The following is a 26,543-nucleotide window of genomic DNA, read 5'->3' on the forward strand; positions in this document are numbered from 1 at the left end:
TGATTAACTTACAAGGATGTACAGTTCAGAAACCACTAAGTAAAAGTGTAAGGCTGGTCAACCCGGTATCTATAGAGAACTTCAGAGAAAGTTTAAGAAATGTTAATTGGGCAGATTTATATAATGAGCCAAATGCCAATGGTAAATGTAACATATTTCTTGATAAATTTATATCCCTTTTTGAACACTGTTGCCCCCAAAAAATTACTAAAGGTAACACCAAACTGTTTTCAAAGAAACCTTGGATCACTACAGTTATTAAAGTGTCTTCAGAAAAGAAAATTGTATGAGGGAGCAAGATTTCGTAAAGACCCAGAAGTAATTTTACACTATAAAGATTATTGTAACATGCTGAGGAAAGTTGTCAGGGAATTAAAAAATATGTATACTAGAGATGAAATTAACAACTCGGTCCATAAAATCAAATCAGTATGGAATGTTGTTAGATGAGAGACAGGAAAAGTAACCACTGGGGCAGTTAGTATTACTGTTGAAGAGAATGAGACCATCTGAACCAACAGTACACAAGTAGCTAATGTATTTCACAACCGTTTCTTAAGTGTAGGTGCAAAAATTAGTGAGAATAGTTCACAAGAAAAAGCCATGCAGCACATGGAAGAGTCAGTTTTGAGAAATCCCAGTCAGACTAATTTTCATCTAACAACCTCTTGCGAAATAAGGAAAATCATTAAATTTTTGAAAAATAAATGTTCTGTTGGAGTAGATGACATCTCTAACAAGATAGTAAAAGAATGTGGAGCGGTTACAGCTGATGTTAAGAGTCACATGCGTAATGCATCATTAACTCAAGGTATTTTCCCAGACAGGTTAAAATACGTCATTGTCAATCCTCTCTACAAAAAAGGGGACACCACAGGTGTCAATAATTACCAGCCAGTATCCTTAAAATTGTTGAGAAAGTAATGTACTCAAAAGTGGTTTGCCATCTTAGCAGTAATGGGATACTTAGTAAATCACAGTTTGGATTTCAAAAATGCTGCTCCACTGAGACAGAATATATAGTTTCGCTGTCCAAGTAATAGAGTCTTTAAATACTAAAACGTCACCAATACGTATTTTCTATGCCTTATCTAAAGCGTTTGATTGTGTGAACCATAACATTATGTTACAGCAATTACAATTCTACGGTATAAATGGAACAGAATATGAGTGGTTTAAGTCATATATACAGAACAGGAAGAAAAAAGTTTCTTTATATGGTTTAAGTGATTTAAGGAAGTTTTTCACTTCATCTGACTGGAGTGAAATTATATTAGGTGTTCTACAGGGTTATATCATGGGTCCCCTTCTGTTCTTGATATATGTGAATGACCTTCCTTCTCAACTGAAAGAAGAAGCTAAACTGACACTGTTTGTAGATGATACAAGCATCATTATTAATCCAGTAAAAGAAACTCAAATAGAAAATGATACAAATAATGCCTTTGGAAAAGTTATTGATTGGTTTTCTGCGAATGGGCTTGCTCTGAACTTTGAAAAAACACAGTTCATCCAATTTTCTATTGAAATAAGAACAGTTCCTTCAATAAATATAACATATTAACAGAAGTCAGTAGCCAGGGTAGAGAATACTAAGTTTTTGGGTGTACATATAGATGAAAATCTTAATTGGAAAATTCAAGTTTTGGTTCTCCTAAAGAGACTAGGTTTAGTGACTTTTGCGATCAGAATAATTGCTAATTTTGAGGATATAGAAATTAGCAAGAAACTTACTTTGCATACTTTCACTCTCTAATGGGATACAGAATAATATTTTGGGGTAATTGAACACTTAGGCAAAAAGTATTCACTACTCAGAAGAAGTGGTTAGAATACTGTGTGGGGCTCATAGTCGCAAAAAGTATTCACTACTCAGAAGAAGTGGCTAGAATAATGTGTGGGGCTCATAGTCGCACATCTTGTAGGAATCTCGTTAGTAAAAAAATGGTTCAAATGGCTCTGAGCACTATGCGACTTAACTTCTGAGGTCATCAGTCGCCTAGAACTTAGAACTAATTAAACCTAACTAACCTAAGGACATCACACACATTCATGCCCGAGGCAGGATTCGAACCTGCGACAGCAGCGGTCACGTGGTTCCAGACTGAAGCGCCTAGAACCGCACGGCCACACCGGCCGGCCATCTCGTTAAAAGATTAGGAATTCTTACACCAGCCTCACAGTACATTTACTCAGTAATGAAATTTTTTGTCAGCAACATGGACCAGTTTAAAAACAACAGCGACGTTCATGATTATAATACCAGAAGAATGATAGACTTACACTATCCTCTGCTTAACCTATCTTTGGAATAGAAAGGGGTAAAATATGCTGCTGTAAAACTCTCCGATACATTACCAGATGAAATACAATGTATCACTGACAGCAGTTACACTTTTAAAAATAAATTGAAATCATATCTCCTTGGCAACTCCCTCTATACCATAGATGAATTTTTGAATAGGAATAAATAAATCTATATGTATCATATATGTACATTGTGCCATTTAAAAGCATGGGGTAGGTAACCAAAATTTTAAGTTTTTTTTAAAAAAAAGACCTTCATTCATGTGTGCATTTCTTATGCACTTGACACGTTCCACATCATAACGGTTACCGTGAGATTGACCAATCGAACACGTAAGTAAAACTAACACATCCTCGTTAAAGACAGCATTATTAGCACGTGGCAGAGTTTGAAAACGGCCTCACTGTGGGTCTCCGTTTAGGTGGCATATCGAATTTTTGGATTTTTGGGACATTCGGATGTGACAGTGGCCCGATGATGGGTTTCATGGTTGGTTGGTTTGTTGATTCAGGGGAGGGACCAAACAGCGAGATCATTGATCCCATTGGAACTAGGGAAAGATGAGTAAGGAAGTCGGCTTCGCCCTTTCACGGGAACCATCCTGGCATTTACCTGAAGCGATTTAGGGAAATCACGGAAACTCTAAATCAGGATGGCCGGAGGTGGGGTTGAACTGTCGTCCCCCCGAATGCGAGTCCAGTGTGCTCACCATTGCGCCATCTCTCGGTGGATTGCATGGGAGCGTGAGGGCAGACAAGGTTCCGATCGACCACGTCTGCCCACAACATGGGAGAATCACCGTACAGTATACTAATCTTTCGCATCTGCATCTGCCATCCATGCTCAGGTAAAGGATTGCCTTCAGCATTCTATGTCATCGCGCACCATTAGTCAGAGGCTAGCAGTAGCAGGACTGGGGAACTACCGTCCCATGCGTAGGCTGCCGTGAACTCCACAATACAAACGGCTCAGTGTGCCGTGGCCGAAAGCATTGATTGCTGACGAATGGTGTAGAATTGCCTTCAGCGATTAATCGAGTTTCTGCACTACCCTGGAAGAACATCGTCGGCGATCATGGCGGCGACCTGTGAAGAGGTCGCATTCTTCCAATGTCTTTGGGAGGCACAGTAGTATTATTTACACGTCATGGTGTGGGGAGCCACCCTGAATTTTGTCATTAACTGTTTTTAAATTCAGCGCCGCCATCTTTAGTGGGCAACGATCAACGACAACCCCCAAGGATGTACACCGATCCACAAAACGTTCCCAGGAAAGGACAGCGCCGACCAAGCCGTGTAGGTTGAGGAATTTGTATTTGTCTTCAATGAAGCGCATACCTGAGGAACGACAAGAAACATAAATCATCCCTTTTAACAAGGAAACTTTCTCACTTCGACGAAGGCATACACACTAAACATGAAGATTCTTCCTGAGGGTGTTACACCTGAGAACCGATCAGCAATTTCCGACAACAACGGTTCAAGAGACAGGACAAACGAAGACATAGGGAACAGACTGCCCTGAGGCACTCAAGCACTCTCCGACGAAGAACAATTGGCTGCGTCAACCGACCATTGACCATTACTGACGCTGCAATGTTCTTGTAGAAGTTGGAAAGAACTACACGTGCAGGAGCGATAAAGCCAACAATCTCCAACAGGTGATCGAGATACCGGCAACTAAGGCGATCAAATGCCTTAGAAAAATCTAAGAAGGCAAAAGCACAGTGATGTAATACCCGCCACCGAGACCACAGCCCTATATTCTGCCATCGGAGTCAAAACAGTACGGCCAGGAAGGCAAGACTGTGTTTACCAATCACTCGACCCAGCAATAAAGCACAATGTGCTGTTGACAGGCCGTGCAAAAGTTTTGTAGTCCACAATGAGTAGCACATGAGGAGACGAAAATGAGCCGCTCTCAAACGGCCATGATTCTTCGGAATGAGAACATTTTCTCTCACCCTGAAGCTCGCAGGCACATTGCCCCCAACCTCCTCCCTCTTCTCTCGCAAAATCTTGTTTAAAATTGATGTAAGAATAGAACCTAAGAGATGCCAAAAATGTAAATAACATTCTTTCCTGAGGCCGTTCGGACCAGGGGATTCCTGGCAGTGGGACAGTAATAAAATCAGACAATTCATCGTCCTAAAAATGCACTAAAAACTCAACATTCTGTCAAGGTGTAATCATCCCACCTAGGGTCGCAAAACTAGTGAGGGAATGGGGGCCTATGGTGTCATCCGCTACGTACAGCTGCGTATGGTACTGATGTAAGGCTCGAATCACCTCAACTTGTGCAGTCATCTGACGACTGACATGTGCGGTGAGGGAAGTAATAAGAGAGCGAAAATGACGAGGGTGACGGGAAGCAGGTGGTGAAAGGATGTTACCGAGAAACGTGGCTTAGACTTCACCCTCAACCATCCCATCTGTTGCTTGGTTATCAGCAACAACTTATCCTTAATCCTGTGAAAGTCAACGATCTTCAGGAGGTCTTCACCTGCTCGCATATGTAATTCATGAAGGATGGTATACGAAAACTCATACGTGTTCCTAAAGCCTCTCTCCCTTGCAGCACAATAACATATCAGCGTTCTACGCATTTCCGGCTTTGTATACTCAGACTGCCATCTCATTAAGAAAAGTCAGCAGCTCGTGGTCTAGTGGCTAGTGTTGTTGTCTGGGGATCACGGGGTCCGGGGTTCGGTTCCCTGCTGGGTTGAGAATTTTCTCTGCCCGGGACTGGGTGTTTGTGTTGTCCTCATCATCATCATTATTATCATTCGTGACAGTGACTCTACTGGACTGTGTAAAAATTGGGAATTTGTACTGTCGTTAATGACCGCTCAGTTGAGCACCCCACAAACCAAACATCATCATTATCGTCATCATCAATAAGAATAGTTAACGCTCTACCGAGAGGAGGCCAAAGTCCCACTCAGCACCAGGCATGGCACCAACGGGGCCAACAGCAAGATCGGAAACGTTGAGTATCCACTAAGCACGATAGTATTTCATGAACTGTCGGACGAGGCTATAGTCGAAGCAACAATAAAGTGATCCGTGAAAGGAGCAGGAATTACATCGTCTGCAAGAGTCTGATGACAGGGCACATCACATAGATAAAACCTGTCAAGAGAGAGATGCGGTAAAATCTTACAGGATGTTCTATTACAAGTAGTAATATAACTGCTTAAAGTTAGGTTGAATATATGTCTCTCAAAACTCTACCGATTTTGCTCATAAAACTAATAGAAATTGCCTGTATCTATTCTCTATTTATGAAATCATGACTGTTTTTATCATTATTGTCTAGTCAACGATCATCCATCAAACCTATTTTAAGAACAGTGGAAATCAAAATGCCCTGCGGTACCTCTCCTGCTCTCGGTCAGCAGTTTTTGACACTCAACACTCCCCCCCTCCCCCTAAAAAAACTCACAATTAATACTGAGTGCGATTATTTGTAACCGGAGAATAAGAACTCTTCAGAAAATTTGCAGTATTTATTGCCTATTAGGTAATAACTTGCTCCAAAGGCAGTACACATTTCTTCAATCCTTAGGTTCAAGCATTGTTTTCTCTCTAATATTGCTGCACCTTTACATGGCGTGCTTTCCTTTCTGCGAAATAATCTAGCACCTCATCGAAATACGTTAAATGTTTTGCTACATGAAAAATCAAAATGTCGTTGTCTAATACTGAAAAAGCTGTCAATACGAATAGTACCGAAGACTGGTGTGGTTCGCCGGCCGCAATGGCCGAGCGGTTCAAGGCGCTTCAGTCCGGAACCGCGCGACTGCTACGGTCGCAGGTTCAAATCCTGCCTCGGGCAGGGATGTGTGTGATGTCCTTAGGTTAGTTTGGTTTAAGTAGATCTAAGTTCTAGGGGACTGATGACCTCAGATGTTGAGTGCCATAGTGCTCAGAACCATTTGAAACATTTTGAACTGGTGTGGTTCCACGATTTGAGCAAGTCTACTTTGTCACTGTCTGCTAGATGAAACGAAATAGACCTTTCTCATACTGGAGCAATTGTAACACACGCCAGATAAGCGAGACTATTTTTGCACAAATGGTCATTTTTGTCTTAGGACTACTGCAAGCAAAAAGTTTTTTGTTAGGCAATAGTTTCACATTTCATTCAGACACTCCAGTTTCTTAAGCATGAGATCGAAAACTAGGAATACGAAATTTTTATATAAATTAGGAATCGTCATATTCTTCCATAAACTTTTCGTGATATCCCCCTTTCTTCTCCTTCCTCGTTCTAACAAAGAATATTGACATCACTAATTCTGTAACTATTCCTGCGACTGTCAAAATTTATACTGTGTTTAACTTCACTGACCCTGCCAGTTTATTTATTCCACGTTTATTCTCCGCTAAGGCGTTATTACGTGTTCGTACAGCGCATTTTCCACGCTGTTCCGAGAATAGAACTTTAGCAGCTGCTAACCGGGGATTGTATAACTAGCTTTTAGTAGTGTAACGATCTGGCAAAAATTTTCTGAAAAAATGTCATTTTCCTGGACAAACTGAGAAGATTAATATGTGATCTTTCTTACCTGTTATTCCTCTTAGTCGTTTACTTCCACTCTGGTATTCTGAATCTATGGATTTTGCTGATAATTATAATAACAACGCTGATCATTGGGACACGCAATCAAGCACATAAACAAACAGCGGTTGGAATTCATCCGTTCTGGTTTATTCGTTTCAGCTCGTATAGCCCAGTCTCTTTTTGTCTACCGGAAAGTAATTTTTAAGTTCTAGATGCGACGGAGATTCCCCTGCTAGAGACATGACGTACACTACGCACGCATTCAAAAAGCAACTTATGATTCGTTCAGAAATCAATTTACAAGGTGTTCAAAAACGTTCAAAAACCAACAGGGATGCTTTCCAAAATAATTTGAATAATCCGTAGACCCTGAAATTGTCCCCTGGTGCAGACAGACCGGTTTGCCCCCTCCTCCCCCCCTCTAGATGCGAGGCTGGTGTTTACTCACATCGGAGTGTAAATACTGTAATATTATAATAGTTTATTTTTTATAACTACAGTCGTTAGCAAGCACATTAACTAATGGTCAGGTGATGGACAAATTTTAAAAAAGGGACCGTTATTGGCACCTTTTGGGGGAGTATTTTCAGCAGACGGTTCACATTTTCGTTACTTCAGTGTAATTCAAAAATAATTTCCTGCTTTGCTGTTATAAAGTTCCCGTCTGAACGAGCTACTTGAGCAAGTTGACAATAGTTGACAGATACATAAGCAGATTTTCTGATACTAAATTCTGCTCTCAATTTTTGATGTAACTTCGGTTTTTCATTTCACACAAAGACAATGTCCTACTGCTTATTGGATTTACTTTGAATACACATAAAGAAAATCTGTCCTTGATATATACACTATGTGATCAAAAGTATCCGGACACCCCCAAAAACATACGTTTTTCATATTAGGTGCATTGTGCTGCCGCATACTGCCAGGTACACCACATCAGCGACTTCAGTAGTTATTAGACATCGTGATACAGCAGAATAGGGCGCTCCGCAGAACTCACGGCCTTCGACCTTGGTCAGGTGATTGGGTGCCACTTGTGTTATATGTCTGTACGCGATATTTTCACACCCATAAATATCACTAGGTCCACTGTTTCCGATGGCAGGGTGTGGGTATGGCGAAAGCCGGGCGTGAACGTCATCCACCAGCGTGTGTAGTGCCAACAGTAAAATTCGGAGGCCGTGGTGTTAAGGTGTGGTCATGTTTTTCAGGGATGGGGCTTGCACCTCTTGTTGTTTTGCGTGATCCTATCACAGCTCAGGCCTACAATGTTTTAAGCACCTTCTTACTTCCCACTGTTGAAGAGCATTTTGGGGATGCATCTTTCAACACGATCGAGCACCTGTTCATAATGCACGGCCTGTGGGGGAGTGATTACACAATAACATCCCTGTAATGGACTGCCTGCACAGAGTCGTGACCTGAATCCTATAGAACGCCTATGGGATGTTTTGGAACGCCGACCTTGTGCCAGACCTCACCGACCACCATCGATACCTCTCCTCGGCGCAGCACTCCGCGAATAATGGGCTGCCGCCGGCCGCGGTGGTCTCGCGGTTCTAGGCGCGCAGTCCGGAACCGTGCGACTGCTACGGTCGCTGGTTCGAATCCTGCCTCGGGCATGGATGTGTGTGATGTCCTTAGGTTAGTTAAGTTTAAGTAGTTCTAAGTTCTAGGGGACTAATGAGCACAGCAGTTGAGTCCCATAGTGCTCAGAGCCATAATGGGCTGCCATTCCCCATGAAACCTTCCAGCATCTGATTGAGCGTATGCCTGCAAGAATGGAAGCTGTCATCAAGGCTAAGGGTGGACCAACACCTTACTGAATTCCAGCATTAGTAATGGAGGGCGCCACGAACTTGTAAGTCATTTTCATTTAGGTGTCCGAATACTTTGGTCACATAATGTATAAATAGTTTGCAGTATTTATCCTCGATATCAACAGATATTAGTCTCATTTTCACTTAAGCATTATGTGTCACCTTTTCCTCCTTAACTGCCTAATTTTCAGAAAACATTTGAGTTCACCGGAAAAAATAGGTACCTGCCTTAAAAGGGCACACATGTTACTCTGAAGTGTTCTAGATGATGTAAAACTGGTAACAGGCGACCATATGACCCTCTACAGATGACTTAAGACTTGGCAGGGAAGTCTCGTGTATGTGGCAGTCGGGTTTATTCCTTGCTCTGACATGGGTCCACTCATTCGGTTTACTGTGAACATGAACCAGGATATTTATTCCAACAACCACGGTGGCTAAGCAGTGTTGTTCTTTCTTCTACATATTCACGAGACCTCTTCTGTGGGTCCGTCAGTCTTCCAAGGTGACAACAGCCGTGTTCACAAGGCTGCACATACACATTCCTGATATGACGAATATTCGGGCACAATGTCATTCTTCGACTGGTCCAAAATATCACCCGATTTTAATCCCGCAGAAATATCTGAGTCTACATCTACTTCTACATAGATACTAACTCACTAAGCTATCGTACGGAGCGTGGTGGAGGGTATCTTGTACAAACACTACTCATTACTTTTGTATTCCACTCGCAAACAGAGCGATGGAAAAACGACTGTCTATACGCCTCTGTATGAGCCCTAGTTTCTTCTGTCTTATCTACGTAGCCCTTACGCGCGGTGTATATTGGCGGCAGTTGAATGATTCGGCAACCAGCTTCAAATACCGGTTCTCTAAATTTTCTTAATAGGAAATTTATTAATTTTCGAAAAGAACGTCGCCTTCTCTCCAGGGATTCCCATTTGAGTTCCCAACGCATCTCTGTAACACTTGGGCGTTGTTCGAAACTACCGGTAACAAACACAGGAGCCCGCCTCTGAATTGCTTCGATGTCTTCCTTTAATCCGACCTCGTGCGGATCCCAAACACTCGGACAATACTCAAGAATACGTCGTACCAGCGTCCTACATGCCGTCTCCTTTACACTTTCCTGAAGTTCTCCCAATAAACCGAAGTCGACCATTCGCCTTCCCAACCACAATCGTCACTTACTCCGCTCAGCCACATAACACTCAGGTATTTAGCGATATGACTCTTTCAGGCAGGACATTACTAATGCTGTATCCGAACATTACAAGTGTGGTTTTCCTACTCATCCTCATTAAACTACATTTTTCTACAATTAGAGGTAGCTTACAATCATTGCCCTAATTAGAAATTTTGTCTAAGTCATCTCGTATTCTCGTAAAGTTACCGCATATTACAGAATTATCAGAAAAAACGCAGATTTGCGTCTGCCCTGTCCATCATTTATGTATATAGAGAACAGCAGAAATACTGTCACACTTCCCTGGGACACTCCTTACGATACCCTTGTCTGTAATGAACACTCGGCGTCGAGTACAACACACTGAATTCTGTCACTTAAGAAGTCTTCGAACCACTCACATATCTGTGAACCTATTCCACATGCTCGTACCTTCGTAAACAGCATGCAATGGTACACAGTGTCAATTGTTTTGCGGGAACCTAGAAATATGGAATCTGTCTACTGACCTTCATCTATAGTTCGCAGTGTATCACGTGAGAAAATGGCAAGTTGTACTTCGCACGAGCGATGCTTTCTAAAACCGTGCTGATTCATTGACATAAGCTCCTTTGCCTTAAGAAAATTTATTAATTTGAACTGGGGATCTGCAGCAAACCGACGTTAAGGATATTGGTCTGTAATTTTATCCTTCTTATATACAGCAGTCATCTGCACCTTTTTCCAGTCACCTGGGACTTTGCTCTGAGCGAGAGATTCACGATAAATGCAAGCTAGGTGAGGGGCCACTGACGTAGAGTCCTCTTTGTAAAACCGAACTGTGACAGCTGGCGAAACGGTGAAATCAACACATTCACGAAGTGTTAGGAGTACTGGATGTGATCATCAATGAGTAGCTTCAGCTGAACATGGCTTACCTGCAGAAACTTTTGAACTCTTTTCCTCACCGAACTGATGCCATTATCAAGACCAAGGGCGGCGCAACGCCGTATTAGCGCGATGTCTCCTGTTCGTTAGAAACTTCTTGTCTGGTGTGCTTATCACCATTCCAGTATAATAATCTCTCTAAGTACTCAAACACAGAAAGCGAAATTAACAGAAACAAATGCACTGTAAAAAGGAAGATGGATCGAAGTTACTTGGTCACATATTGAGATTATCAGATACATGGAGTTAAATAATAGGAACGCTTGAGATTATATGTTGACTGACCATATAAATCTTTTGATTTATCCATCTGGATGTCCACTTACTTTACCCAAAGACAGAAGTTTTGTTGAATGTTCAGAGCGTTCGTCAGCTACTATAAGGGAGTGAAATTCATTAAATGATGCCTCAGATCATTGCATGTTGAAGCCAATATTAACGAAAATGTAAAGAGAGATTACCTTCAACGACAATTTTAAGATAACAGAAGCAGATATTCTTCTGCTACCAAGCGCGTGCATTGTGAAACCAAATTTCAACATATCTGAATGCCTGATTAGAATGGTTAAGAAATCATTTAGGTATAATCCAGTAACTTTATTCATTCTGCATTGCATTCGAGCAATATAATATTCCGCTTAGCTAACACATCAAATTTAAGGTAGTAAACTTCTCACGTTTTGTAAAGATCATGTGACTGAAAACAAATGTAGTACTTAAATTTGCTTGGAAAGAACGTTATATCAAACATTTGTAAGACACAGGATTGACTAAAATGTTAATCAAAGGAATAAATTAGAAAAATATCTCTGCATGCTACCTTTAGACAACAGTGAAAAATCTCTTCGTGATATTTAAATTTTTCCTAATCATGCCTTTCTTTGTCAGTTGTAATTTATCCACGCAATTACTGTAATCTGTTTGCTGAGATCGACTTATAGGTTAAAATCTACGAAAAATGTTATAGCAATGATTTTCATTACTTCAAACTTTTTTTCAAGAACGATTAAAACGTACTCTTCATATTGTATCTCGTTTGTTAATCGGACTCATCTTATGAAACCAGACTCAGACAAGTGACTAACGTCACCAAATAAAATAATAATAATAAAGTATTTGGAGAAGGATATTAAATCTAGAAGAACGAAGGAAACCACATAGTACAAATTCCCTTCGAAACCGCAACTATAATAATTACCTACTCTGTATTTGTTGAGCAAGGATTGAGTGACGTTCGCAGCCGCAAAATTCCTGTAAACTTTCGTCACTTAATTCTGAAGTGTAACATACTGGTTAAATAAATGACAAATTTTGGTTTAGCCGCATTAAAAGTACGGCATTGTTGATTTCTTTGGATTTTCTATCGGAATGGGACTTCTTACAGAATGACGTGTTTCTTAGTTTACGTTTGTTTTAGAGTTATCATTCTAATATTTGCTCACTTTTGTTAATTTTTTACTAAAACCTTGATAATTACGTTAGCATGTAATTACTGTGCTTCGATCTGCTGTTAGTTTCCTTTTGCGCGATGGTTAAGGGTTAGTATCAGTTACTACAAACTCTGTCTTGTCAAGTGTAGTCTTTTTCATAATTGATTATAATTTGCTTAATAATGCAATGATATTTTTTAATGTGTGTGAAATCCTATGGGACTTAACTGCTAAGGTCATCAGTCCCTAAGCTTACACACTACTTAACATAAATTATCCTAAGGACAAACACACACACCCATGCCCGAGAGAGGACTCGAACCTCCGCCGGGACCAGCCGCACAGTCCATGACTGCAGCGCCCCTGACCGCTCGGCTAATCTCGCGCGGCACAATGATATTTGAATTTATGTAAATGTGATATAGAAATGACTCCGACTGTCCATTTTTAGACCATAGCCTTTGTAAAATCATCCAGCTAGTTTTCGATGCTATATGAATTTTTCGGCTCCAAAGTTTACTCATCATCGTCTACATCTAAATTTACATGATTAATTTGCAATTCACAATCACCTGCATGGAACAGGGTTCATCGAACCGCCCGCAAGCTATTTCTCTACCGTTCCACTCTCGCTCGAACAGCACGCGATAAGAAAGAACACTTAAATCTTTTGGTGCGAACTCTGCTTTCTCTTATTTTATTATGATGATCATTTCTCCCTATGTCGGAGGTCGCCAACAAAAATTTTTCACACTCAGAGGAGTAAGTTAGTGATTGAAATGTCATGAGAAGATCCTGCCGCAACGAAAACCACCTTTGTTTCAGTGATTGTCACCCCAACTCGCATATCGTATTCGTGGCACTCTCTCCCCTATTTCACGATAATAAAAGATGAGCTGTCCTTCTTTGGACTTTTCAGCGTCCTCTGTCAATCCTAACTGACGCGGATCCCACACCGCACTATTATAATCCAGAAGAGGGCGAACAAGCGTACTGCAAGCAGTCTGTTTAGGAGCCCTGTTGCGTTTTCTAAGTGTTCATCCAACAAGTCGCAGTCTTCGGTTTGCTTTCCCAACGTTATCTATGTAATCGTCCACATTTCAGTTATTCGTAATCTTAGTTGGGTTGGGGGTTGGGTTCTTTTGGAAAGGAGACCGGACAGCGAGGTCATCGGTCTCATCGGATTAGGGAAGGACGGGGAAGGAAGTCGGCCGTGCCCTTTGAAAGGAACCATCCCGGCATTTGCCTGGAGCGATTTAGGGAAATCACGGAAAACCTAAATCAGGATGGCCGGACGCGGATTGAACCGTCGTCATTCGGGAGGACGACGGTTCAATCGCGCGTCCGGCCATCCTGATTTAGGTTTTCCGTGGTCTCCCTAAATCGCTCCAGGCAAATGCCGGGATGGTTCCTTTCAAAGGGCACGGCCGACTTCCTTCCCCGTCCTTCCCTAATCCGATGAGACCGATGACCTCGCTGCTTGGTCTCCTTCCCCAAAACAACCAATAAATCATTTTGTAAATTGGTTTTGATCGTCTGATGACTTCACAAGACGGTAAATACAACATCATCTGGAAACAGTCTAAGTGGCTGCTGAGATTGTCTCCTAAATGGTTTATCTACACCAGGAACAGCAGAACGCCTATAACACTTCCTTGGGGAACGCCAGGTGTTACTTACATTTTACTCAACGACTTACCCTGTGGTAGTACGATCTCTGGCCTTTCTGACAGGAAATCACGAGTCCAATCGCACAACTGAGACGATACACCATAGGCACGCAATTTGATTGGAAGTCGCTTGTGAGGAAATTCAGAAATAATCTGATCTTTCGCCTTAAAAAATTGAAAAAGAGCGGTCAATTGTTTTGCGGAATGATTTGTCTAAAGGTAAAAGTAAACCAGATTAGAGAAGAAGTCGACGTGCCTTTGAATGATTCTCGAAATCACGTGCAGCAAATGAGGTGCTGGTTGAGAATTTAAAGTTCAGTGTTTAACTTAGAAACAGGTACTTTCAGAGTCCTATGGGAATATTCTTTTTAAAAAAAATTTGATCTTACTCTGGTCGGTTTGATACACCTTTTGTCTGTTTCCCAAACAAATGTTCAAATGTGGTTGAAATGTTATGAGACTTAACTGCTAAGGACATCAGTCCCCAAGCTTACACACTGCTTAACCTAAATTATACTAAGGACAAACACACACACACACACACACACACACACACACCCATGCCCGAGGGAGGACTCGAACCTCCGCCGGGACCAGCTGCACAGTCCATGACTGCAGCGCCCTAGACCGCTCGGCTAATCCCACGCGGCTTCTGTTCCCCACTCTTCGTTTTGTTACGAAAATTCGAACAAAAATCCACTGTCTAATTTCTAGGGGTCTAGTTGCCACTCCCCTCAAACATTTAATCAACAATAACGGTTTGTGTAACATTTTATCTGTGAACTGGAAGCGGAAAAAAAATTAGACCTCACTCTGGTCAATTTGATACACCTTTTGTCCGTTCGCATTTCTTATTTTTGTTATGAAAATTCAGACAAAAATCCATTGTATAATTTCTAGGAGGGCTAGTTTTCACTCCCTTCAAGTGATTGATCAACAACAACGATGTGTGTAACTTGTAGGATGTGAAGTCCTCCAGTTATGCAAAACACCGTGTTTTCAAGTGCCCAAACACGTTTCAGCACCACTGTGCCATCATCAGTGGGTTTCCGTTTTATTTAATCTGTAATGTGAACGTTTTTACTAAATGATTACAATGTTATGATGATATTTGGTTCAAAAAATAGTTCGTTTCTTTTTTAAATATCTTTACACTTGGTACCATTACACAAGGTATTTAAAAAAAGAAACGAACTATTGTTTGAACTAAATATCCACATAATTTTGTAATCATTTAGTAAAAATGTTCACATTACAGATTAAATAAAACGGAAACGTACTGATGATGGCACAGTGGTGTTGAAACATATTTGGGTACTGAGAAAAAAAGGTGTTTTGCATAACTGGCGGACCTCATATCCTACAATTTTAACTGCAAACACGGGAAAAGCAAGGAGCTGGAAATCCAAAGGTTGTGTGTAACATTTTATGTGTGAACTTGAAAGGGTAAGTGTTCGGAAGAGCTGTTATGGATGTCAGTATTTTGACGATGTGGTAAGTTGGCTCCTGGTGAGGTGTCGCTGCGGTGTGCTGGTGCCGCCAGCAGGCTGCAGGAGGCGCCACGTGTCTGCACTCTGCTACCGGATGCCACCGGCCCTGACCTGCGCCTCAGCGCGGGACTCGTCCAGCCTCCGCTGCAGCCACGCTGCACCGCTGCTCGTCTGCCCCGCGCTGCACCTCACTTCACAAAACAAAAGACTCTTATCTCTCAATGTCTGCACTGTGATAAGGTATACACGAAAAGAACGTTACTCGCGTGTCTTGTATTTCACTGACGGTACAAACTGCGTTCCTCTTTTGCAACATCAGTTAATGCTGAGGACTGTTATTTCGGTATTCGTTACGAGTACAGTAGAGACAGGAGAGCGCTACACTTCGTTTTACATGTTTACTCCTCTAACAGTTGACAGAAAACCACAATGAGATTTTCACTTTGCAGCGGAGTGTGCGCTGTTACGAAACTTCCTGGCAGATTAAAACTGTGTGCTGGACTGAGACTCGAACTCGGGACCTTTGCCTTTCGCGGGCAAGTGCTCTACCAACTGAGCTACCCCGACTCACGCCCCGTCCTCACAGCTTTACTTCCGCCAGTACCTCGTCTCCTACCTTCCAAATTTCACAGAAGCTCTCCTGCGAACCTCTCGGTCCGGCACACAGTTTTCATCTGCAAGGAAGTTTCATATCAGCGCGCACTCCGCTGCAGAGTGAAAATCTCATTTTGGAAACATTCCCCAGGCTGCGGCTAAGCCTTGTCCCCGCAATATCCTTTCTTTCAGGAGTGCTAGTTCTGCAAGTTTCGCAGGAGAGCTTCTGTAAAGTTTGCAAGGTAGGTGACGAGGTATTGGCAAAAGTAAAGCTGTGAGGACAGGGCGTGAGTCGTGCTTGGGTAGCTCAGTTGGTAGAGCACTTGCCCGCGAAAGGTAAAGGTCTCGAGTTCGAGTCTCGATCCGGCACACAGTTTTAATTTGCCACGAAGTTTCCTTGACAGGAAAGTTTCCAGTCACTGATTCCTGTTCACACCGGTATCTACGCGTCCTAGAAGATTGCAACGCTCCTAATATTCAGCACGTCTGTGTATTAAGGCCCAAAGGCTATGAATTTATGTTCCAGTTGAAGATTTCATTTCCATATGACACTGTCTAATGAGTACGGAATATGGATTGAGAGTAAACTGAAGAAAGACGAAAATAATGATAAGTAGTACAAATGAGAGTAGCGATAAACTGAACATCAGGATTTCTGGTCACGTACTAGATGAAGTTAAGGAATTCTGCTACACGGGCAACAAAATAAGAACATAATAACCAGCCTAGTAATGACAAAAAAGGGTATTCCTGGCCATGAGAAGTCTTTTAGTATCAAACACGGGCCTTAGTGTGAGGAAGAAATTTCTGAGAGTGTACGTTTGGAGCACAGAACTGTATGGTAGTGCAACCTAGACTGTGGGGAAACCAGAAAGGAAGAGACTCGAAGCATTTGAGATGAGGGACTACAGAAGAATGTGGAAAATTAAGTGGACTGATAAGGTAAGGCATGAGGAGGTTTTCCGGAGAATCAACAGGGAAATAAGTGTATGAAAAACATTGACAAGAAGAAGGGATATCATGGTAGGACATCTGTTCAGACATCACGGAATAAATTTCAAGGTACTAGAGGGAGCTGTAGAGGATAACAACTGCAGAGGACAACAGAGATTAGAATACGTCCAGCAAATAATTGATGAAGTAGGTAGTAGTGTTACTCTGAGATGAAGAGGTTGGCACAGGAGAGGAATTCGTGGTGGGCCGGATCAAACCAATCAGAAGATTGGAGACTCAAGATAAAAAGACAATAGCAATCTATGTGTTCCTACGTTCATCACAACCTATTACTTTTGCGTACATTTATTTAGCATTTTACGTTGTGATTTATCCTAATCACGCCATTTATTTCACCTAATGTTCGTTCTAATATGAAGCAATTCTGAATATGTCCAAATACAGTTTTAGGTGGTCTGTACCTAAAATGCAAGAGACCAGGAAAGACAGTAACTTTAATGGATCCTCTTTTTCTTTTTTTAACGATTTTTGCAGGTTACTGGCTCCCTGAGTGATCCCTTCTTCTCCTCTTAGAATTCCTTTTCTCCCTATGCTCTTATGGTGCTCGGATAGCACATCTGTTCATATATCGTTTTCGTCGTCCTGTTTGTGTAAAGTATCAGTTCAGTACGTGTTACAACAAGTCTTTTTCTTCTATATTCAGCTCTCTTTTTTTAAAAAAGAATCAGATTGTCCATGGGATTTTGAAAGTTAAAAACTCAGTTAATCGTGATGGTTTCACTGCGTACTGCGTGGCCCAAATTTTGAAATTTTTTTAGATCGCTAATTTTTCCGTCTCAGTTACACATTTTTATGGTATAGCTAGTTTCGATCACATTTCATCATCTGCAGATCTAAGGACAAACTAAAAACCTATGTATGTACCTTCAAATTTTGCAGAATGTAGCAGAGTATTGTATAGAGTAGCTAAGTTTGCCTATACTGTTACGTAAGCAATACATCGTGTTTACGCATAAACTACACGTCACAAAACTCTGCCGTCCAACTAGTAGAACATCTGTCGTATCATTAAAACATTTGCAACTGATGAGGAAAGTATCTCTATCTGGACCCGAAAAAAGCATTCACACCACAATCTCACGAGGGATCATTTAAGGGGGAAAACCACATTAGGAGTTAAGATATCCGATTTTTTTATTGCATAAATCGTTAGCTTAACTATCCAAAAATACGCTGTCAAAATTTCAAAGCGAAATTCGCATTCGATTACATTTTATGAACATAGAACCTAGTGCACATTGGGATTTATCAGGGGATGAATTACTGGAGATGTTTAGGTGGCCACACACAAAATGCGAATGAATGTTTTAATTCGAGTATTTGGCGATTAGCTCCTAAACACTTGCACTCCAGAATTAAAGTCGTTGAATTGACATCGTCTTTAGCAGCGGGATTAGTCAATGAAGGAAATTCATCCCTTCTGATGGTCATGAACGTGGCAGCAATTGTAATAGGCAGCAAAGCTTCAATTATGTCGAACAAATGGATAACCAGCGCGTGAATCGGCAGGATCGATGTAGTTCATTGGAATCGGAGGAAGGTCGTAAAGCTCGGAAAGCACTGCTACAAGCGCAAAACGAAGCCTATGAGCAAGAAGAAGGATTACTATATGACGCTGGAATGGCAGATTAATTGGTAAGCTTTTCACATTATTATTAACTTCCTTGAATTTCTAGTTTCCGAGAATTTATTTTTCAAACGCTTTTATCTTGAAATTAGTTTTTTCGCATTTGCGTACAGTCTGACTCAAAAAGTATATAACCGATCATAATGAAAATTGATAGTATGATTATTTATAAAATTACGAATTATATGAACCAAACTGTGAGACGTTATCATGATTTTAAGGGTATTTTTCTTTGTATAATTAGAGGAAAAAATCGTGAAAATCGAAGTAAATTGTTCCAACGCCTCCAAAATTTTTAATTTGCATTATTTCCACCTGCATTGAGGTTCATACTCTTAGAAAATAAGTTATTAACGTAAAATAAAAACATTTTTGATTTCATATGAAAATCGGAATGGCTACACTGCACGCAATTGGAGAACTATAATCACAACTTTCAGAGGACATTACAGCGTGACTTTGTTATTTCTGGCTGAAATTATTCAAAAAAATTCACAAAATCTGTTCGAACTATGAATGAAATGATGTCAAAATATGATTAAATTCTAATTAATTCTTATCACCGGTTAGCGGAGGATAAAATTGAAACACCAACACATAATTATGGTGCTAGTGATGATAATGACGATCACCTCACTGCAATCGGTAGTGATACAGCAAGTTCGAGAAGAGGCGGTGGTAGCAAATGATTTACAACCTCCTCCTGATAAGAAGTTTAAAGTTGAAGGTGCCTTCACAGTGTTTGATGACAACACATTAGAGAACATACACGATGATTATGATGTCACTGGTTTCAGTACATATGACAGGTTCCTGATAAGATACCCTAAGCTTATATAAAATTAAAAGCATTCTCGACCATGTGACAAAGAAAAGAGAAGGCAATACAATTCTCGAAGGAAATGTACGCTGCAGTTCAGTATCAACAAGCAGCGTGTAATGGCGAAGTCTGATGAAGTGCGACAATACGGTTCTTCCGTTCATTATTGGCATTCATAAGATTAGGCATTGGACATAGCCAGAAATTTCGGCCGTAAAAACTTTACATCATCACTGGAATTTATTACTAATTTGTAAAAGGAGTTTTGGATAATACCACACCCTATAACATTGCTCCTAAGACGAAAAGATGAAGACGATGAAGAAGAGATGATACAGCGCTGTATTGCAGACTGTGAACTTGAGATCAACTTGCTTTTCCTCACTGTACATTTTGTAGTCATTCATACTGTTTTGAGCATTTTATTGAAAGTCCTCACTTACATTTATAGTTAAGGTATCCGCATTACGTGCGGTTTCTACAATGACATCTGCAATGACATCTAGAGCACATTTGCACAGTCTTGCAGGAAAACGACACTCTCCAGCACGTTGAGCGGTACGTAACGGTACTGTAACCAAAATCTCACAGAGATACGTTCGTTCAAACACAGATAATTTCTTTGTGAGACGGTAAAACATATTTGAAAAAATACCAACTCTGCTGCTGAGTTACTTCCAGGACAGCATCTGTTTATTATTCCTGCTCTCTGCTAGGCAGTAGGACTAACCTGTTAGTCCTTTTATAGAAGTCCAGCGTGTTGGAGGTACCCTCACCTTTTCTCGGTTTTTTCTGTAACATTTTTGTGCCACTCGTTAATACAGTTCGCTTTCGCATATACTCTATATATAACTTCGTTTTGTAATTAATGTTGGGGCATGCTATCTCAGCAGTCTTATACAGCTTATTCAACTGCTGTTTTGAACTAGCAAGTGACAGTGGGGTCTAGAGGTTACAAAACTAAATTTCTGTCCTGGAAGTCCCTGGTTCAACAACATGTTAAAGGGTATGTGCAACTCTATTGAGCTGCAAAGATTTAGCATTAGCATAGCAGATAAAGAATACATTGATTAATATGGAAAGTGTTACACAATGTGATCAAAAGTATCCGGACACTCCAAAAACATATTAGGTACTCCATATCAGTGACCTCAGTAGTCATCAGACATCGTGAGAGAGCAGAATGAGGCGCTCAGCGGAACTCACGGACACCGAACTTGATCAGGTGATTGGGTGTCACTTGTGTCATACGTTTGTACGCGAGATTTCCACAGCCCTAAACATCCCTAGGTACACTGTTTCCAATGTGGTAGTGAAGTGGAAACGTGAAGGGACATGCACGGCACAAAAGAGTACAGGGCGACCTTATCTGTTTGAAAGGGTACAGTACCGCCCGACACTGAAAATAGGTACAACATTTTTCGTTATTCCTGTCATAACAACATATTTTTTGTAATAATAACCCAATTTCACTTAATACACCGAAGCCGGATACCAGTGTAGCAAAGAAGGACAATTTATTTATTTAATTGATCACATGTGCACTCCCACAAAATAAATCCCTATGTCCAATTTGGTGAGATCTGCGAAATGAATGAATGTATGGTCGTCTGCTAACCGCAGATAGTGAATGGGCGATATATGATCATCTTTGAGACGGTCCTTTGGTCACCTTTGGTGGAACCAAAGAGATTAAATTTACCTGAGCTTTGAGTGCCTGAAATGTGGCTGACCAATACGGTAGCATGATACGCTCCCACCTCGACAGAGGAGCGAGATGACCTGAAGGACGGCCATTTTTCAGCACTCTGGTGCTGGATCTTGTGTTGGTAAGACCTGTCTTACGTGTGCTCCGTAAAGACAAAAGAGTGGAGAGAATGGTACGCATGTGGAATACTTAAGAGTAGTTTGGAATAATAATTTCTCTATTTCAGGAACTTTTATGGGGAGAATTAAATGTCAGGCGGGTAATATTAAGGGGATCGTAGTAATCTTCGGAAGTGACCAACGGTCGCAATGAAACCAAGTGTAGCAGTAAGTTGAAATACTTCCGAGTGCTAAAGTTAAGCTGAATTACTGGCGTGTGTACTATAAGTTGGAAATATTTAAGAAATGGCGTGTGCAGGACATAAAATTAGAGACGAGTTCTTCTACGTGGTGAGTACTGTGTGATCTCAATCTGTGTATGAGACAAAGGATAAAGAGAAGTTCTCGTCCATGGTATCAGTTTAGGACTCGCGTGTGTGACGAATGTGTTCTTAATATTACTCGGCGTGTTATGTTTCCGTGTGACGCTGGGTTCAAACTCTAACACTCTGAGAGAGAAGCAAGGTGAGTCAGCCGTCTATCCAGCAACGCCACTTGGCTTGCATTGCACATGAAGACGTGCACATATCCTCCAGAGTTCGTAGTAGGAAAGAAAAGTTAGGAAGTGGGGCAGTGTCGTGTGAAACTGGGATGAATACTAATTGAAGTGAGAAAGCTGAAAGTGAAGTGATTCTGACTTTGTGACTATTCCTTGTGTTGTATTCCATGTTGCCAGTGTGGTGTATTTCATGTAATTTAAGTATGTGTAGTTTGCATGGGAGAGTAGCAAGATAGGTTCAGAGTCAGTGGGTTTTGCATGTTCATTTTGTACCACCCGGTCTGGAGGAAATTTTCGAGATGATGGGTGTGAGAGTCGAAGTGTGAGATATAATAAAAGATCCACCATCCTATTCAGAAAGTGCACTGTAGCGTTAGATCAGTACGCGACCTTAAGGTAATCACCAATGCAAAGCCATACCCACTGGGCGGAATTTCTCATGTGTAATTGTAGTAGAAAATGTAATGGTCTGTTTGGGTTATAGAATTTATCGGAATAAAAAAGATAGTGAAAAGAAAAAGACTGGTGGCCTTTTTCTTCCAATAGTATGTTGTCACGATATCCAGAATTTATAATGTCTGCGCCATTCATATTCAGTGCGATGGCCACGTGTTGATCAAAGCCGTTGGGTAAGAAAGAAAATGTGGTATTGCCAGTGCGTAGTGAACAGTCAGAGTTGTGTAAATTACTAATAGTCAGATGTGCGTTATCCATTTCCGTTGCGTAATATTCAAACAGGAGACTAATTTGTAACTTAATTGTGAGTACTAGAGCTCACGTTACTTGATAAATAAGAATAAATCCACTCGCTTGGCAGACCACTCATCTTGCAGGCCTGACTGCTTGATGCCACAGTATGAGCAAGGCATGTGGGTGCCTCTCATGTTAACTAACAGACACCGCCGACCGTTGAAGAGGGTCTTAATGTGTAATACGCAGACATCTATTCAGACCATCACACAGGAATTCCAAACTGCATCTGGATCCACTGCAAGTACTATGACAGTTAATCGGGAGGTGAGAAAACTTGGATTTCATGGTCAAGCGGCTGCTCATAAGTCACACATCACGCCGGTAAATGCCAAACGACGCCTCGCTTAGTGTAAGAAGCGTAAACACTGGACGATTGAATAGTGGAAAAACGTCATGTGGAGTGACGAATCACGGTACACAAAGTAGCGATGCGATGACAGGGTATGGGTATGGCGTATGCACAGTGAACGTCTTGCGCCAGCGTGTTTAGTGCCAACAGTAAAATTCGGAGGCGGTGGTGCGATGGTGTGGTCACATTTTTCATGGACAGGGCTTGCACCTCTTGTTGTTTTGCGTGATCCTATTACAGCTCAGGCGTACACTGATGTTTTAAGCACCTTCTTGCTTCCCACAGTTGAAGAGGAATTCGGGGATGGCGACTGTATCTTTCAACACGATCGAGCACATGTTCATAATGCACGGCCTGTGGCGGAGTGGTTACATGACAATAACATCCCTGTAACGGACTGACCTGCACAGAATCCTGACCTGAAGCCTATAGAACACCTTTGGGATGTTTTAGAACGCCTACTTCGTGCCAGGCCTCACCGACCGATATCGATACCTCTCCTTAGTGCAGCACTCCGTGAAAAATGGGCTGCCAATCCCTAAGAAACCTACCTACATCAGATTGAACGTATGCCTGCGAGAGTGGAAGCTGTCATTAAGGCTAAGGGTGGGCCAACACCATATTTAATTCTAGCATTACCGATGGAGAGCGCCACGAACTTATAAGTCATTTTCAGCCAGGTGTCCGGATACTTCTGATCACATAGTATGTAAGTAGGCTGTTTAGGTTTTTTTTATTGGTAACGCCACGTAGCGCTCTGCATGAAGATCACTGGCTGTGTTGTGTGCAGTCTGTGGCTGGTTGGGATTGTTGTAATACTCGCCATTGTAGCGTTGGGCAGATGGAAGTGAATAGCGCGTAGCGGTGCGCAGTTGGAGGTGAGCCGCCAGCAGTGGTGGATGTGGGGAGAGAAATGGTGGAGTTTTGAAATTTGTAAGACTGGATGTCATGAACTGCTATATATATTATGACTTTTGAACACTATTAAGGTAAATACAGTGTTTGTTCTCTATCAAAATCTTTCTTTTGCTAACTATGCCTATCAGTAGTTAGTGCCTTCAGTAGTTTGAATCTTTTATTTAGCTGGCAGTAGTGGCGCTCGCTGTATTGCAGTAGTTCGAGTAACGAAGATTTTTGTGAGGTAAGTGAATTGTGAAACGTATAGCTTAATGTTAGTCAGGGCCATTCTTTTGTACGGATTTTTGAAAGTCAGATTGCGTTGCGTTAAAGATATTGTGTGTCAGTTTAAGCACAGTCATGTATAATTGTTTGAAGGGGACGTTTCATATGTCGACCCTTAGCCGAGGATACCTCACTGGAATCTTCTGATTTTTTCTTGGAGTTTGTGTAATTAGTGTAGCTTTTGTTTATCGCTAGATCGTAATTATAGAGAGAATTTCATTTGTAGTTGTAGTTTTTCATTCTTGTACAGTAAAACAGTTGTGGCATGCATGTAGGTTTGCACCAAGTATTTCGCAGCTGCGCTTGCAATTAAATAGATATTATTTTCAATGCTATGTTAATGAGTTTTGTTATTTTGCTCTTCAAATTGTGCTTTTCTATGTTGTTGTGTGAAATATTGTGACAATAATGGCGTGTGAAAAACGTAATACTAGGCTTCAAAGTAAACTGAGAAATGACAGTGAAGACGAAAGCAGTGTGTTAGCGCCGCCGAGTAATGAATTAACTAATGTTCAAAGTAGTAATTTGGTAATTGTGCATAGGGAAGTGGAGTGGGCTGCAAATAATGGTGTAGGCAATGAAACAATTAGTGAACAGGGAAGCATTATCGATCGATCGGTCGGCAACAGCTCGCCTTAGGAATCCGAAATGACAGAAAACAATATTGTAAATACTGTAGATTCAGGTTTGGTGTCCTCACCGTTTTCTCAAATGAGTCAAGACACATTTTCTGCGTGTCAAAATGTGAATGTTGCCGGTGAAAATGCACTACCAAAAAGCATAGAGAAACAGATTCCAGACACTAATATATCATTATTGCAATTAATGCAGCAAATGAAACAAAATCAGAGACAAACGCAGCAACAGTTAGACACAATGGAACAAAATCTTCAAACGTTAGACACAAAGGAACAAAATCTTCAAAAGTTAGACACAATGGAACAACACCAGAGACAAACACAGCAACAGTTAGACGCAATGGAACAAAAGCTTCAAAAGTTAGACTCAGTGGAACATACGCTTGAACAAACACGTGAATATTTAACTACTGAATTACATAAAATCGGATCGAAATGTCAAAAAGTCTGTAATGATGTAAAAACACAAATTTGTGAGCATTTCCAACCTATTTTTTCGCGGCATGAAAATGCATTACAGAATCACGAAGCAGCCATAAAACAACTGCAAACTATTGTTCATGAAAATTTTGAGACCTTGGAAGCTAAAATTGATTCAGTTGCATCTACCGATTCGGTTACGCAACTTGCAAAAACTCAGGAAAACTTAAAGGACACAGTAGATACTCTGAAAATTTGTTCAGAAAGACACATGGAGGAAATCAGTTCATTATCAGAGAAAGTAGTTGGACTTTCGGATCAGCTAAATAATTTATCTACGATAGATGATAATGTGAATGACACAAAACCGGTAGTCTTTAATGACACAGAAGAGTTCGAACAAATTAGGAAATTCAAACAAAATCAGAATCAAATTAATACGCAACACCAAAGAGAAATCCGGGAAGTACAAGATCAGCTGACACAGGTAATACAAGAATTACGTATTTCAGAGGACCCTCGTTCTCCAATAGGGGAAGAGGGACTTAGAAATACGGAAAAGCCACAAAATAATAACACGGGGCATTTTGGAAATTATGAAAGAAATTGGCAACGTGCACCGAATTTTGAGATGGAACCGCTTACGCGACGTAACAATGACCGATATGCGACTCGCCGACACGAAGATTTTGACTATAAACTGTTCATTACTACACGTAAGTTCAAAACATTTAAGAATTCTGGCATCGACATTCATCCAAAAGCCTGGCTCCATCAATTCTCTCATTGTTTTCCTCCCAACTGGTCATTAGAGCTCATTAGAGCACAGATTAGAATTTATGTGTGGCTACTAAGAGAATGAACCAGCTGTAAGGATGCGATCGGTCATTCACGATTGCCACAGTGAAGGAGAATTTTACCATGCCTTCCTCTCAGCATATTGGTCTCAAGCCACACAAGACATAGTAAAACATAGCATCATAATGATGAAACACTTCGAACAATCTGAATTTTCCAGTCTTGTGTAATATTTTGAAGACATGTTGCACAAGAATCAGTACCTGTCAAACCCATACAGCCCCTCTGAACTCATCTGCATCTGCTTAGTCAAATTACCTGAACATTTACGACATACTATTTTGGCAGGACGTTGCAAAGAGGACATTGAAGCTTTTCAGGGACTCTTACAAGAATTAGAAATTGACACTGACAATCGCGGAACGCGAAAACAGGAACACAACAATTACAGGTCACATCCGTCGCAATTCCGCGATGAAAGAAAGAATTACTGGACACGACAAGGCTATTCTCACAACACAAATCGTGACCAAAACAGTCACCACCCGTATGACAACCGTTGGCAGAGTAGTAATAATTA

Source organism: Schistocerca gregaria, chromosome X, assembly GCF_023897955.1.
Source record: "Schistocerca gregaria isolate iqSchGreg1 chromosome X, iqSchGreg1.2, whole genome shotgun sequence".
NCBI classification, from domain to species: Eukaryota; Metazoa; Arthropoda; class Insecta; order Orthoptera; family Acrididae; genus Schistocerca; species Schistocerca gregaria.